Source organism: Egretta garzetta, unplaced genomic scaffold (assembly GCF_000687185.1).
Source record: "Egretta garzetta isolate BGI_Z169 unplaced genomic scaffold, ASM68718v1 scaffold557, whole genome shotgun sequence".
NCBI classification, from domain to species: Eukaryota; Metazoa; Chordata; class Aves; order Pelecaniformes; family Ardeidae; genus Egretta; species Egretta garzetta.
The window spans coordinates 1,247,578-1,260,336 of NW_009260264.1; the positions used below are offsets into that span (position 1 = coordinate 1,247,578).

The following is a 12,759-nucleotide window of genomic DNA, read 5'->3' on the forward strand; positions in this document are numbered from 1 at the left end:
AGTCCCCAGTGCAAACCGCTGTAACTAAGCATGTACATACTTTCATCCCTTCCTCCCTCAAATTTCATAGCAAAAATAGAGTTTTAACTTTATTGAAGTGCAAGTTCTAGTCCCTGGAAACATTCATAGAACAGTAAACTGCTTTCTCTGGGGGCGTATGAAGCTATCTTCAAACATCTGATGCAGTTTTGCAACCCATTTTGCCTAAAATTGGAACGTGAGCAGCACTTTTTCAAAAAAAGATAATCCTACCTTAGAACAGGATTGGGGGAGGAAAAAAAGAAAAAGAAGAAATCAAAGTTCAAGTAACATCAAACCCATAGTTCTGTATATGGTTTGCCTATTGAAAATGGTACTTACATTGACCAATCCAAAGTAGTGTTCATTGATTGGAAACTGCTCTGGGCCAATGTCTTTTTCCAGAGCAGAGGCATTGGTGCCCTATAAAAAAAAGAGGGAAGAAATAATTTAGAATATTATGTTTCTAAAATAAAGTTATGGACAGCATCAAGACAGAAAGTCATTTTTTCCTTTCAGCTACAATTAGCCAAGCTAACTCTGTCTTACTAACGGGTGAGCATGACAGCCACATGAGCCAGTAAAAGTATTTGCAGTTCTAGGTAGAGGAGCTGGCCTGCCCTGGACACTCCAGTAACGGCTGATTAGAAGTGAACAGGTCACAACAACAGTGGTTCTCCCTACACCAACCTCCCCCTGATTATTCTTCTTCTTCTTATCCTTCTTATTATTCTGTGTATGTGAACAGCTGGATCCCATTACCCTCTTACCTTATAAAGATACTTGTTGATCTTAAGCAAAACCCTTACAGTTATCTTGGATAAACCAGTTCCTAGATATAAGGCAGGTTTTCTAAGCATAACTGAAACTCCTCTGAATCCCTTCTAATTCATCAGCAGGCTTTAACAATATTTGGGCTCCAGACTGGCACCCAATTCCAGTAACAACACCAGAAACATTAAAAGCAAGTGTAATCTCTCTGCCATTTTGTCCTGTCTAACATCAAAGGGTGCATAAGCCCAAGCACTGTGTTATATCTCTTAGTTACTGCCTTGGTGTGGCAAGTTATGTTCAGCTGTATCTCCACACCAACAGCAAAATTGCTTTCACAACTACTGGTCTGTGAAGTACAACCACTAATTTTGTATGTTACCTGCAGTTTTGCTATATTAAAAGGCCCATTTTTAAACAAGCTTGGATTACAAAGCAAGCTAGATTGCTGCCAAAGTAAGTGTCATTGCTCCTATCCACCCTGTAAGCTTATAGATTCCTGTAGGACCTCACAAAAAATGCTGTATTTGGACAAGTATTCCCTACATACAGTTATCCAAGACCTATCAGTTAGCCGATTTTCAATCTGCATGATAATTGCTTTATGACATCATACATTTATTTCCTTACTGAGCATGCTCTGCAGTGTGAAGCATTAACATATTATGCCTTAGAATTTCCATCACACAAGAACAGCACAGTTGATTTTCATATAACCATCTAAAATGCCCCTATAAACACGCCAACACATAAAACATCTGAAAATTTCTGAAGTTACCTATGCTCCTGAGGTTTGTTCAATATACCATTCGCTCAGAGACTTCATAAGATAAAGTTTTCAATTACCAGCAATCAAATTCAATAATTCTGGTGTCCCTTCCCCATCTTCTCCCCAAAGCCTGATTTGTGTTTCCTTATTGCACTTACCATCACCACCGCTTGCTATATTAGATTGTTATTTCATGTCAACTCATCAAAAGAAGATGATTTCAAGTCAACAGAATCAGTGGTGTGAAACTTGGCACAGGTGCTCTTTGGGAATTTGCAGGCCTTGAAAGTAAAACACCTCCTTCAAATTGGCAACTTCCAGAAAAGCTCCAATGATTTTACATTTCACATCCCTTTATCAGATCTCTTTCCAGTCTCTCCCTTTCCCTCACATACACGTAGCTCATTGCTCAGACCAAGTGTATGTGATTTCCCAGACATTCCCTTGAGACTTTACCTGCACAAGGCTCCATGTGAAGCTTAAGGGATATATTATATATCCTCACCAGGCTCTGCTAAGCCTCAGTGAGAAACTTGGAAAAAGGAATGATCTATACAGAGCAATTATTGGCTACCTTTCAATGGAGATGACAGTGTGATAATTATGTAAGTTCCATATGAAGATTAGTTTCTTTGCTTGGCAACTCAGCCTTGCCAAAGATGCACAGATTCAGCAAAGCATCCGTCTTCCCGAGAGGGAGGAAACTGATAGACATTTGCCTATCTGATATTAACAGCAAAGCAAACAGCCACTGTTACCCTCAAAACCTTGTCTGATAATAGAAAAACATGACTACAGAAGATTAATGCAGCTCTGAAGAAAACCATCTTCATATTGATACTCATTGTACAGCATTCAGATCAAAGCAAAGGTTTTCTTTGATTAACTTCCAGCCTTCAAATCAAGTTCCTTAACATAAGAATGAAATGGGTGGTTTTCCAGATTTGCAGGAAGTATTTTCCACACTGAAAAAAATTCTCCCTTTAGAATTCATGGAAAATAATATCTCTAAAAAATAACCTCCTACTCTTTCATAAACTACAGGTTAGAGTATGCTGTTAGACAAGTAGAATGCAGGTGCTCTGCTAACTGGTTGCTCCTGCATTACTCCTTTGCCTTTCCTCCAGGGCCAGGGTTTTTTACTTCAGAGGATACCAGATGGCTTGACAAATCCTTTCTAGCATTTAAATTGTCTTGTAAATATTGTGAGAAAGAGCAAGAATCAGGATTTACCAAACAAAATTACCACTGAAAACCAAACAAATCCATGATGTACACTAACTGATCTTCATATAAAAACTATACAATGCACGGAAATTTCCAAAGCACATGCTGTTAAAACAACATATGCTTAGTAACAGCTCAGCATAGAGCTTTACCTCTCCAGAACCAGGCCTTGGCTGTTGCAAATATAAAACACAGCACTGTGTGCCAGTTTCCCAATAAGGCAGAGAGGCTAAATTCAGTCTTTGGGTAAGTTAACATAACTCCCATGGACTTCATTAGGAGTTGTGCCTTCTTATATCAAGGGTAATTTCAGTCTGATTCATTTTAAGGTCTCAAAAAAAATACTATTAAATTCATAGAAAAAGAAGAGTAGGAAAACAGGTAAGAAGCACAGAGACCTAATACTTCGAAGCAGGATATATTTCTTATGTGGAGAAAAGAAAATGTAGACAGATTATTTAGTAAACTCAAACCATGCCACATTACATATATATATCATGTTTTGCATAGGAAGTCTCCTCAAGAAGCAGTTGACATGAAGGCAGAAGAAATTATTGGAAATTTTTCCAACCAAGTATACTAGAAACTGTACACATAAGCCAGGTTTAAACTGGAAAAAATGTTATTAGAGATGTGTTAAAGATGATTTAGAACTCAGTTTAAACCAACCATATCAAATATAGAAAACGTTAGCCTATTGAGGTTAATCTACAGCAAAAATCAACCATGACTATTTAACATGGTTTTAAGCATGGTTGTGCTTGTTCCCACTTCCAGGCAAGTCATTTTGGTCGCTTCTGCAGTGAAAACCTGCTCAAACATTTCTAATGCAATCCATTCTCTATGGTTTTATAAGTGGTCCTGCACTTCAGCTAGGAGAAATATCCTACCACAGCTGAATCTACTGCAGTTTCGTAATAAACAGCAAAAGTGGCAGTGTGGCCAGAGAGCCTAAAATGAGGAAAAAGCACATTAAGTCAATGAACTGGGACCTGGGACAATTAAATAAATTCATATCAGGGTATAGAGACAATAAAGGAGACTGGCTCCTTCTTAAAAGAGTACACTAATGAAGGAAATGCAACAAAGTGACTGTGGTGGCCAGACCTTATGAGAATGAGAACTAGGTCGATGTGGAAACTCCTACTATGTATTCTGTGCTGTTAGTGAGCCCTGATTTCTCTGAAGTTTTACCACTTAATTCAACAATCAGTATTCACCACTTAATTCAACAATCAGTATTTAGCCCTTGTAAAATAGCAAAGACGTACAGCTGGAGACGTAGCCAAGCATGGGTCAATTCAGGTTAAGCCAAGATTTTTGCCACAGCATTGCTCCAAAAAACATTCTGGCCATATGACCTATATTCTTTCCTCTTGTTATTTTGCTCCAGGCCTTCCAATGGATAAGTCTGCCAGTTTTCTTTTCAGCTGAAATTTCTGATAATGTTGCTAAGAGTTTAATTTGTATCAAATGAAACAGATTAAGTGAAAAAAATTCCTGTTCCTTTACACTTTAGCATGTAAACAAAATAACAGTGTAGGGGGGGGGGGAAAGACACCAGATTAGATCAGTAAATCACATGTAGCAAAATAACCTAAATACAGTTCTTCTGTGGAAGACGAGAAATAGAATAGTGCTAATATGAAAGATACTGCAAACAGAAGACAGCAAATCAGACTAGGCCTTCTAGTGTGATAGAGCTATAAAAAATGGCACTAACTTTCTAGAAATATGCATGTGCTTAATTTAAAGTAAATGAGTGCAGGAAAGAAATTAGGACATTTCATATGTCACCTGTGGAAAACCTATTAAATGGGTATTGCCAAATAAATAGAAACACAATAAGATTAACCACCAAACAATAAAATACAAAATAAGAAATATTAAGAAATATCTTGTTCACAAGAATATCTAAAAAATATAAGAAAAAACACATAAAAATTGAATTGTGAAAACATAAATTTAACAAATACATAAAGAATAAGAGATCAATGAAGGAAGATGGCTGGTCCATGACAAAGGGCTTCAGATCATACACAGCTGTGAACTAGATTTTTTTTTCTTAGTATTCAGGGAAAGTGAGAGCAATGTGCTAGAAATAAAGCTGTTTCCTGAAGGGAGAAACTGAAGACTTAAGACAAACTAAGGGTGACTTCTGGGCTGGTAGAAAAGAAATTAAAATAAAAATAGAAATGGCTTCAGGGTCAGGCAGCCTGAGTTTCAGGATTTTGGAAGGCACAGCATATGGGAGGAAAGGGGAAAAAGAAGATAAAGAAAGATGTGGAAGGCCTCCTGGCCAACAAATGGTGGTGATGAATAACTCAAAAGAGAGAAAGCAACTGTAAATAAAATCCAAACCTAGCTCCCAGAAGCAACACAAAGAAAACATGAGTAAGAGAAGAGCAAGCAATATCACACCGTGCAGTATACATGCAACTGTTTTCAACAGACACATCACCTGTCCTTGGTGTTGGACTTCGACTATCCTCAGGGACAACCTCAACATTCAGAGAGATACAGTGAGTAATTGGAAGAGCTGAACCAGCCTTCTTCCAAACTCACAGATATTAAATGTCAAACCTGAAATGTTTCTGTAATTTTTAAAGTTCCACAAGATGGTTGAATTTAACCAGATCAGCTTTTTTTTCTTTCTACAAAGAAACATTTTATTGTTCCTCAAGCAGAGCTATTTTGAGTCTTTGTTGCCACAAGATAAAAGAGGAAAGAGAGGATGCTATGAAAAACATTGGGGATCATAGTAAACAGTAAAAGGATATTGAATGACTGAAAAGCCACTGTGTAGTCATATTTTTGAAGGAAAGCTGTTTTAAGACATCATATCTAAATAAATTATTTTTGTGCATTTTTTCCAAAGAGTTTTTGATCATTAAGGCAAATTGTAAGAGCTTGAAAGGAGATGTCTAACTTGTTTTTTGCTCAATACACTAAACTATCTCTAATCACAGATCTAAGTATTACATATTCCATAAATAACTGCAGCTCTTTACTGTGTGGTTACCAAGAAACAGATAAAAATTGAGAGGCCTGAAATCCTGAACCACTTGGACAGTGTTTAAGGCATTCAGTCTTATATAGGTTAAAAAACTTGGTTCTCACAAAGCAACCAAGTACTGGAAGTGAGGTTCTAGTGAAGTGTTATAAGTTCAGTATCTAAATCCATAAGTATTTTTTTTTAAATATTGACCTTTAAAGTTTCCGTGATTAGACAACCTTTACCAAACTGCAACTCAGTGTTCTCTCATAAGTCTGTCTCCATTCCCAGCTTAATTGTTCTTGGATTAGTGGCAATCAGGCTTTTGCTGGAACAAGTAGCAAAAACATTTTTTTTTGGCCAGTTTCCTTCTTCAGAACACATAACCTCAGGATGGCCTCACAAGTGAAAAAGAGACTGAGGTTTGCTTACAGACTATCATTTCTCAAATAACATTTTTTTCTGGGCCACCCAGACTGCATATGTGGTGCCTCAGAGCATTCTAAAGGCAAGGCACCTTCTAGACTTCATCACAGCTGCACCAGCTGGAGAACTCTGATAACCTGAAGACAGAAGAAAGAATATCTTCATTAAATCTCAATATGAGTTATGAGGGCTGCAGTTATGTTGCAGGACAGGTTTAGAATTTAAAATTATTTTTACAGTCAATTTCTGACAAAGTTTTTCTTTTAGAGAAACTTTCTAAAAACTGTTGAAATTCAGCTGAGACAAGTGCAAGATTCTGCACATGAAGAGAAGAATCACCTATACATGTACAGAATGGGAAACAGCTGATTAAGGTAGTAGTGCTTAAAAAAAACAAAGAGAAAAAAAAAAGTCTAGAGACCATAGTGTAGTACAAGATGAATAACAATCAGCTATGCAGTGCTATCTCCAAAAAACACAACAACAACAACAAACGTTGACAACATAATGAAGTTCTTACAGACAGGATTATATAAAGTTCTTAAAGTAACTTTCCTGTTTAACTTGTCACTGGTAAGACTTCAGACAGGACCTTAAATCCAATTTTGGGTGCTAGGTTTCAAGATGAAGGTAACTGGAGAGAATCTGAAAGAAGGCAGTCAAAATGAAAAACTCAACTCTAGAGAAAAACGACCTGTAAAAAAGGGTTGAACAGGGTTGTGTTGCATAGACAGAAAAGGCTGAGGCAGGGCATGACAGTATTTTCAAGTACGTAGTTTGTTACAGAAGGGAACTAGTCTGTTCTCAATCTCAAGGGTAGACAGGGTGAGAAGTACCAAACTCAAATTACAGTAAAGTAGATTCAGTTAAGACATTAGGAAACATTCCACTCATAAGGACACTGAAGCATTGGGACAGACTGTCTAGAGCGATGATGTAGTCACCATCACTGGAAATCTTCAAGTTTGACAGACGTACATCAGAAATAACACAGGTTTATCAAATGGAATTCCAGTGGGCAGTTGGAGACTTTATTGTCCTAGGACAGTTTAGATGCACCTATTATTAGGTCATTAATTGTGAAATCAAATTAAATAACCACAAGACACAATATCCAGTAATGGCTGGCTTGAAACCATCAGCACAGCAGCCTTCTCTGCAAGGGCTGAACATATCCAAGAACATGCTTATAACAGAGCCTTGACAGTGGACATGCAAGCTCATTTATTACCCAGAAGTACTGATACAATGTGGTGTTAAGAGTACATAATGTACATAAATGTATATAAGTGCACCTATCAAGCAGCCAGCCAAGGACATTTTCTTGCAGCTAAAGGGAGATCAGCAGAAGAGACTTTGCTGACTGCTTCTCTGGCCATGATTTACACTCCACAGACTGTGGCTTTCCAAGCCCACCAGAACCTCACCTCCTGCGTGGCACTTGCCCACCATGCACAGTTAATTAGGGTCCAGAGTCTGCTTTTAATCCCATCTCTTCCACAATTCAGACTCACTCAGCCTCGCTGAGCTGTAATTAAGAGGTTCCTTTATTAAGGTATTTAGCAAAACCGCTGGTTTGCTCTTAATTCAGCAACTTGAAGCCAAAGACTATATGCATCTAAATGAAATACACTGTAAACCACACATTGAAATAATGAACTGTCCTGTTGTGCTTATCTTCTAAACAACTAGTAGGTGCAGGATAACCACTTTAGCCATAAAAAAAGGTATTTATGCAAGACAAGCCTCAGTCATTAGTCCAGGTTATACATTGGAAATTATGTGCTAGGATGTTTCTCACTTTGCATATTCTCCTCTATCCAATAAAAAATATCTTTTGTGGACTTCTGTTTATTTTTTGATGGAAAGCACTTTCTGTTTGTTAGTCCAGTACCCATTTGTCAGCCATACTCTCAAGTTTCTCATTACTTAGAAAGGTATTACAATAATTAGACTTCACATTCTCTATATTTTTCATATTTTTGGTTCTGTATTTTCCACGTATGTCATACTGAAATTGTGCACTCTTGAGACTATGGTCCTAAAATTGCATTAATTGAACTGCCTGTAACTAATCTTTTCACGTGTAAAAATCTGTTTTCCTTTATCAAGGATAAAGATAGCTGTTTTACTGTCTTGGCATGTATTGTTCTGCCTTAATCTCTGTTCATGAGAAGTTTTAAAAGTTATGAAGAAATATACACTGCAGGTTGTCCAAATGAATAAATCCAGTTGAAAGTCATAGTGATAAATTCTGTAATCCAAGAACACTCTCAGTATATGAAGCAGAATTTGACTATTTTTGCAGAATTACAGTTGTAATTTTATTGATATCAAGCATCTTCCAAATCTATGTTTGTAGTCTGAGTCCTCATTCTGCCAATGCCCTATACTCCTACCTCCTGCAATGAGTCCCTAAAATCATGACATTAAAAACAAACAAACAAAACCAATTCAACAGTTATTCTTATCTGTTTCCTGAATGTAGAGACTCCTGGGTTTCTATATTTTTCTCTACAACTACTTTCTAGGATGATTAGAAATTTTTTTTGTTTTTAAAAATGAAAGATGAAATCCACGGGTATTCGCATAATTCCCAGTGAATTGTGTGCATGTTTTCCTGAGGAAAAATAACAATTGTTATGAAACTCAAGGAGACTATGAGAATGGGTAACAGGAAAGCCCATTAATAAAAAACAAAATTAATCTAAGGAACTGCAACTTTTTTTCCAAAGGATATCTATACAAAAACTACCAGGAGCAACTGTGAGGTATCTCAGATGATACCTTGTATCAGAAGCAATCCAAACGTGTGCAGAATGTCCCATTTATTGAATTGACAGAGCACTCTGAAGTGCAGATCAGGTTATTTGAAATACTATTATAAAATTCTGAAAGGGGGAATTAATACCCGTTCTCAGCAGAACAAAAAGATACTTAGGAGAAATATGGTCCACAGAGCTTGTTAGCTATCTCTGTAAAAATATATGTCAGTACATTCTGAAATGGTTAGATGTCTTTCACTGCACATCACAGTAATATCCCTAGGCCACAGCTGCAGCATGAGCTTAACTCAGAATTCAAGGCTGTACCAAAAGCTCATTGACAGAAAAACGTACTGCAGAGGATTTAATTAAGCAACAATCTTGAAATTCCAGCACGCCTATCTACCTTTGAATGAGTATTTTGTGCTTGAGTCATCGGTTATCTCACAGAAACAGTACCAATGGGGATTACAGCATCCTAGGGGCTAAAAGCATATCCCTAGTTTGTATCTACAGTCTACAAGGGTTACATGGCACCTTGTGTTGGTATTCCCTCAAACAAGGTTTCTTCGTTGTATCTTATGCTTCTTCACATCTACCATACCTGTCCTACATAAAAGCTGATGATTGCCTACTGTATACCTCCTCCTGTGGTGAACCTGGCGTGCAGACAGAACGGATGAACTTTCCTAGTATCTGAAAAGCAGACGAGAGGAACATCTTGGGGACTAGATCTCCCTTTTCAGTCAGGGTGGCTACTGTGCCCACATAAGAGTTCCCCAATTCCTTCTGCCCCAGCAGAACAAGTTTTAGCTCTTTGGTCTCATTAACCAAATCAGTGAATAATAAATAGGACTATTACTATTATAACTAGGGGGACAACACTGGTAAAAGACAATAGAGGAATTTTGGTTTATTCTAGAAGTTGTGCATTTCAATATTTACTACAAATAAATGTGGCAAGTGGCAACTTTGCACCTAACATTTTTTCTTACTGGTTAGCTCCTACGGTGTCTGCCTCAGCATGTGAGAGCTTCCCTAGTGAATATATAGTACTAGATCTCTTTTGCAAGCAAGTTAAATAGTGACCCTGGCTTCCTTGCTTCATTACACTTGTTTTGATTCCTCCTGGAAAAGACTGAATCTCTACCATCCTCAGGAGACCAGAATTACAACCTGAGATACTAGACCTCAGGCAGTCAATTAAATAGCAAACATATATCCTGAAATGCTGACTAGCCAGATTCCCTTGAGCTAAATTTTGTCTATTTTTCCCCTTCACGACATGAAAGTACTTTGACAAACAAACACAAAAAACTTTGTCAAGAAAGGACTACCATTGAAAACATAATCTATCTTGCATTCAGAGAAGGACAAGTGCTTCAGGACCAATTCCTCCCTCTGTCTCTCTCCCCCTGTCCCTCCCTGCAAGAAAATCAACCAGGCGTCATCCATTTTTTTGCAAAAGTTATGAAAAAAAAGAAAATCTCTGTGAACACTCTCCAGTGAAATGGGAATGGAAAGAGATAAAAAAGAACAAACTCTTTTTTTTTTTTTTCATTACTGTGTTCAACCAGGTTAAAAAAAAACTTAGAAACATACTACTATGCAGCATTATATACCAAAATATATTATATTACCTAAGAATTATGCAGCTTTTTCTTGGTCCACAAAGTGTAAGTAGTTCCGTTCTTCAAGCACTGTGTTATAGTGCAGGAACAAGGTCTGGGAAGATTTCTACAGATGCCCTAAATCAAACTAGCTCTGCAAATATTCAGGTTTTATAGAGGTATAAGATTTTGTTATATACCTCTAACCTTCCAAAGTCCCACCTTTATGGAGGGTTTTCATAGCTTGTCATAGAGACCATTGAGTTCAAGTCCACCACCTCATCTAAGCGAACACATTTTTTGAGGAGCTATAATGCAGTGTTGCAAACACTTCCAAGAATTTATGTTTCTCTTACAGCCCCAAATTCCTGTAGCTCTCTGAAAATCTCAGCTTTTTTTTCTTAAAAGAACTTCCAATCCCTGTGGATTATCCAGAAAAGACTAAAGGTGACCATCACAACATCTCTAAAAGTTAAGTACACAGACCCCAAGGAATATGTAGCTTTAAAACATCATTATCGTTAAACCAACTTCACCTTCTGTCACAGTACCGGTACAATGAGCTAGAATTGCCCTGAATTATGAGCCCTTGTATACCTTTTCTGCCTGAGGCTCTAATTCTTCCCTTACCAGCCTCTCGATTTCTTGGATGCTACTTTTGCAGGATATACAGGCAGTGACAGCTGAGCAGCGCACCATTAGAACAACCTCATCAGTTTTGCTGTGAATCTGTTCAGTCTTTGGGAGAAGCATACTGTGTACAAGTAGGAAAGAAATCATGGAGTTCCTAGTACTTTCTGCCAATGCTAAAGTCTTACAACCACCTAAGAGTCTCCAGCTCCCCTTCATGCGGTGCTCTCTTATGCAGTCTGCAGGGCATCACACCCACTGTTCATCAGCAATAAAAACCGGAGGCTACCTCAGAAGAAAGGTAAGTGTGCCCAGGTTTTTTCCTCAGTCCTGTTTCCTAGACCTTTCTTTGCAGTATCCTGGCCTACTGGCCCCCAGGACTGGCAATTATTAAGAACAATGAAAAGTTTATAAAACTTCTTACTGCTGGTGAAGAAAGGTGAGCACCCAGATTACTTTACCCCAGTTCTGGATTTTGTATTAAGTTTTTTTAGCCCCAAATCCAACCCTCCCTCCCTGCATTTCAGAGCAGGCGTTTCAAAGGGAGAACCGAGGCTTAAGTCAGAACTATGTGTGGGATGCCCTGGGCACCTGGTTGGAAGCAAAAGAGCAAGCCCACTTAGGTGGAAGTGTGGGCATGTGGAAGGGGAGTAGGCTCGCAATGTGCACTCCCTCCCACAGACCACTGCCGCTGACCCCGCAGGAGCCAGGCCTCTGGGGCTGTGCCTATTGCCTTACCCTAGAGGTAGGCTCCATTCTCCGGGGCAGATGAATGGTATGTGTGGCAGCACCAGCACAAGGCATGCTGGGGCACCACATGGAGGGAAGCTGGCAACTGCGTGTAGCTGCTCTTGAAGAACCTGGCAATAAGGGGGAAAAATACAGACTAGAACAACAAAATGTGCAGAAATAGGCTTCTCTTCTGTTTGCATCAGGGTGCTTAGCACACATCCATTTCTTTGGCAAGTTTATTACCACCTCACTGTATTAATAAACCTTTGACAGGCAAAGTTTGGGCTCTCCCTTCCCCTACCAAGGAGTTTCAAAAATCTAAACCCAATCAGATGCTCCAAGTTTGTTAGGATTCAAATTAGACCATGCAGAAAGTGTCCTTTCAACTGTTCCTGGGGAGGAAAGTGGCAAAGTCTGAACAAAACAAACAAAAATATAAATGTTTCTTTATTCCTTCCTAATTGCCTAGCCTGATTTAGAGAAAGCTAAATGATTCAGGAGTACTTAACAAACAGCAGTCCTCTCTGAGCGGCATTCAGTGCAAGCTAAACCCTGGTGTTAGCTCTAAAGCCAAGACTTCCTAGAACAGGTACCTAGCATTGGGATCCAAAATCGGGCATCTAAACGTCCTCGTTTTCCTTGCAACCTGGGGAGCTCCTGGCCCCATGAGACCGAAGGGTACCTGCCTGAGAGGGTTAAATGGGGTCACTGACTTAATGCAACTTTGGGGCCCTTTCGCAGGATTATTAGGGCAGGAGGAGGAAGGGCGGGCTGCGGCTCCGTCTGCAACGCGTATCGGCCGGGGCCAGCCCCGCT

At 38.7% G+C, this 12,759-nt stretch overlaps 1 protein-coding gene across 1 annotated transcript in view; it reads right to left on the reverse strand.

Annotated features, from left to right (window-relative positions):
- Nucleotides 1-12,759, reverse strand: part of USP46 (ubiquitin specific peptidase 46) — a 35,790-nt gene that overhangs the window by 15,290 nt on the left and 7,741 nt on the right. Inside the window, exon 3 of the mRNA XM_035897695.1 lies at nt 361-441. The gene's annotated coding sequence lies outside the window, so the exon portion shown is untranslated. The remainder of the gene's footprint in view (nt 1-360; nt 442-12,759) is intronic.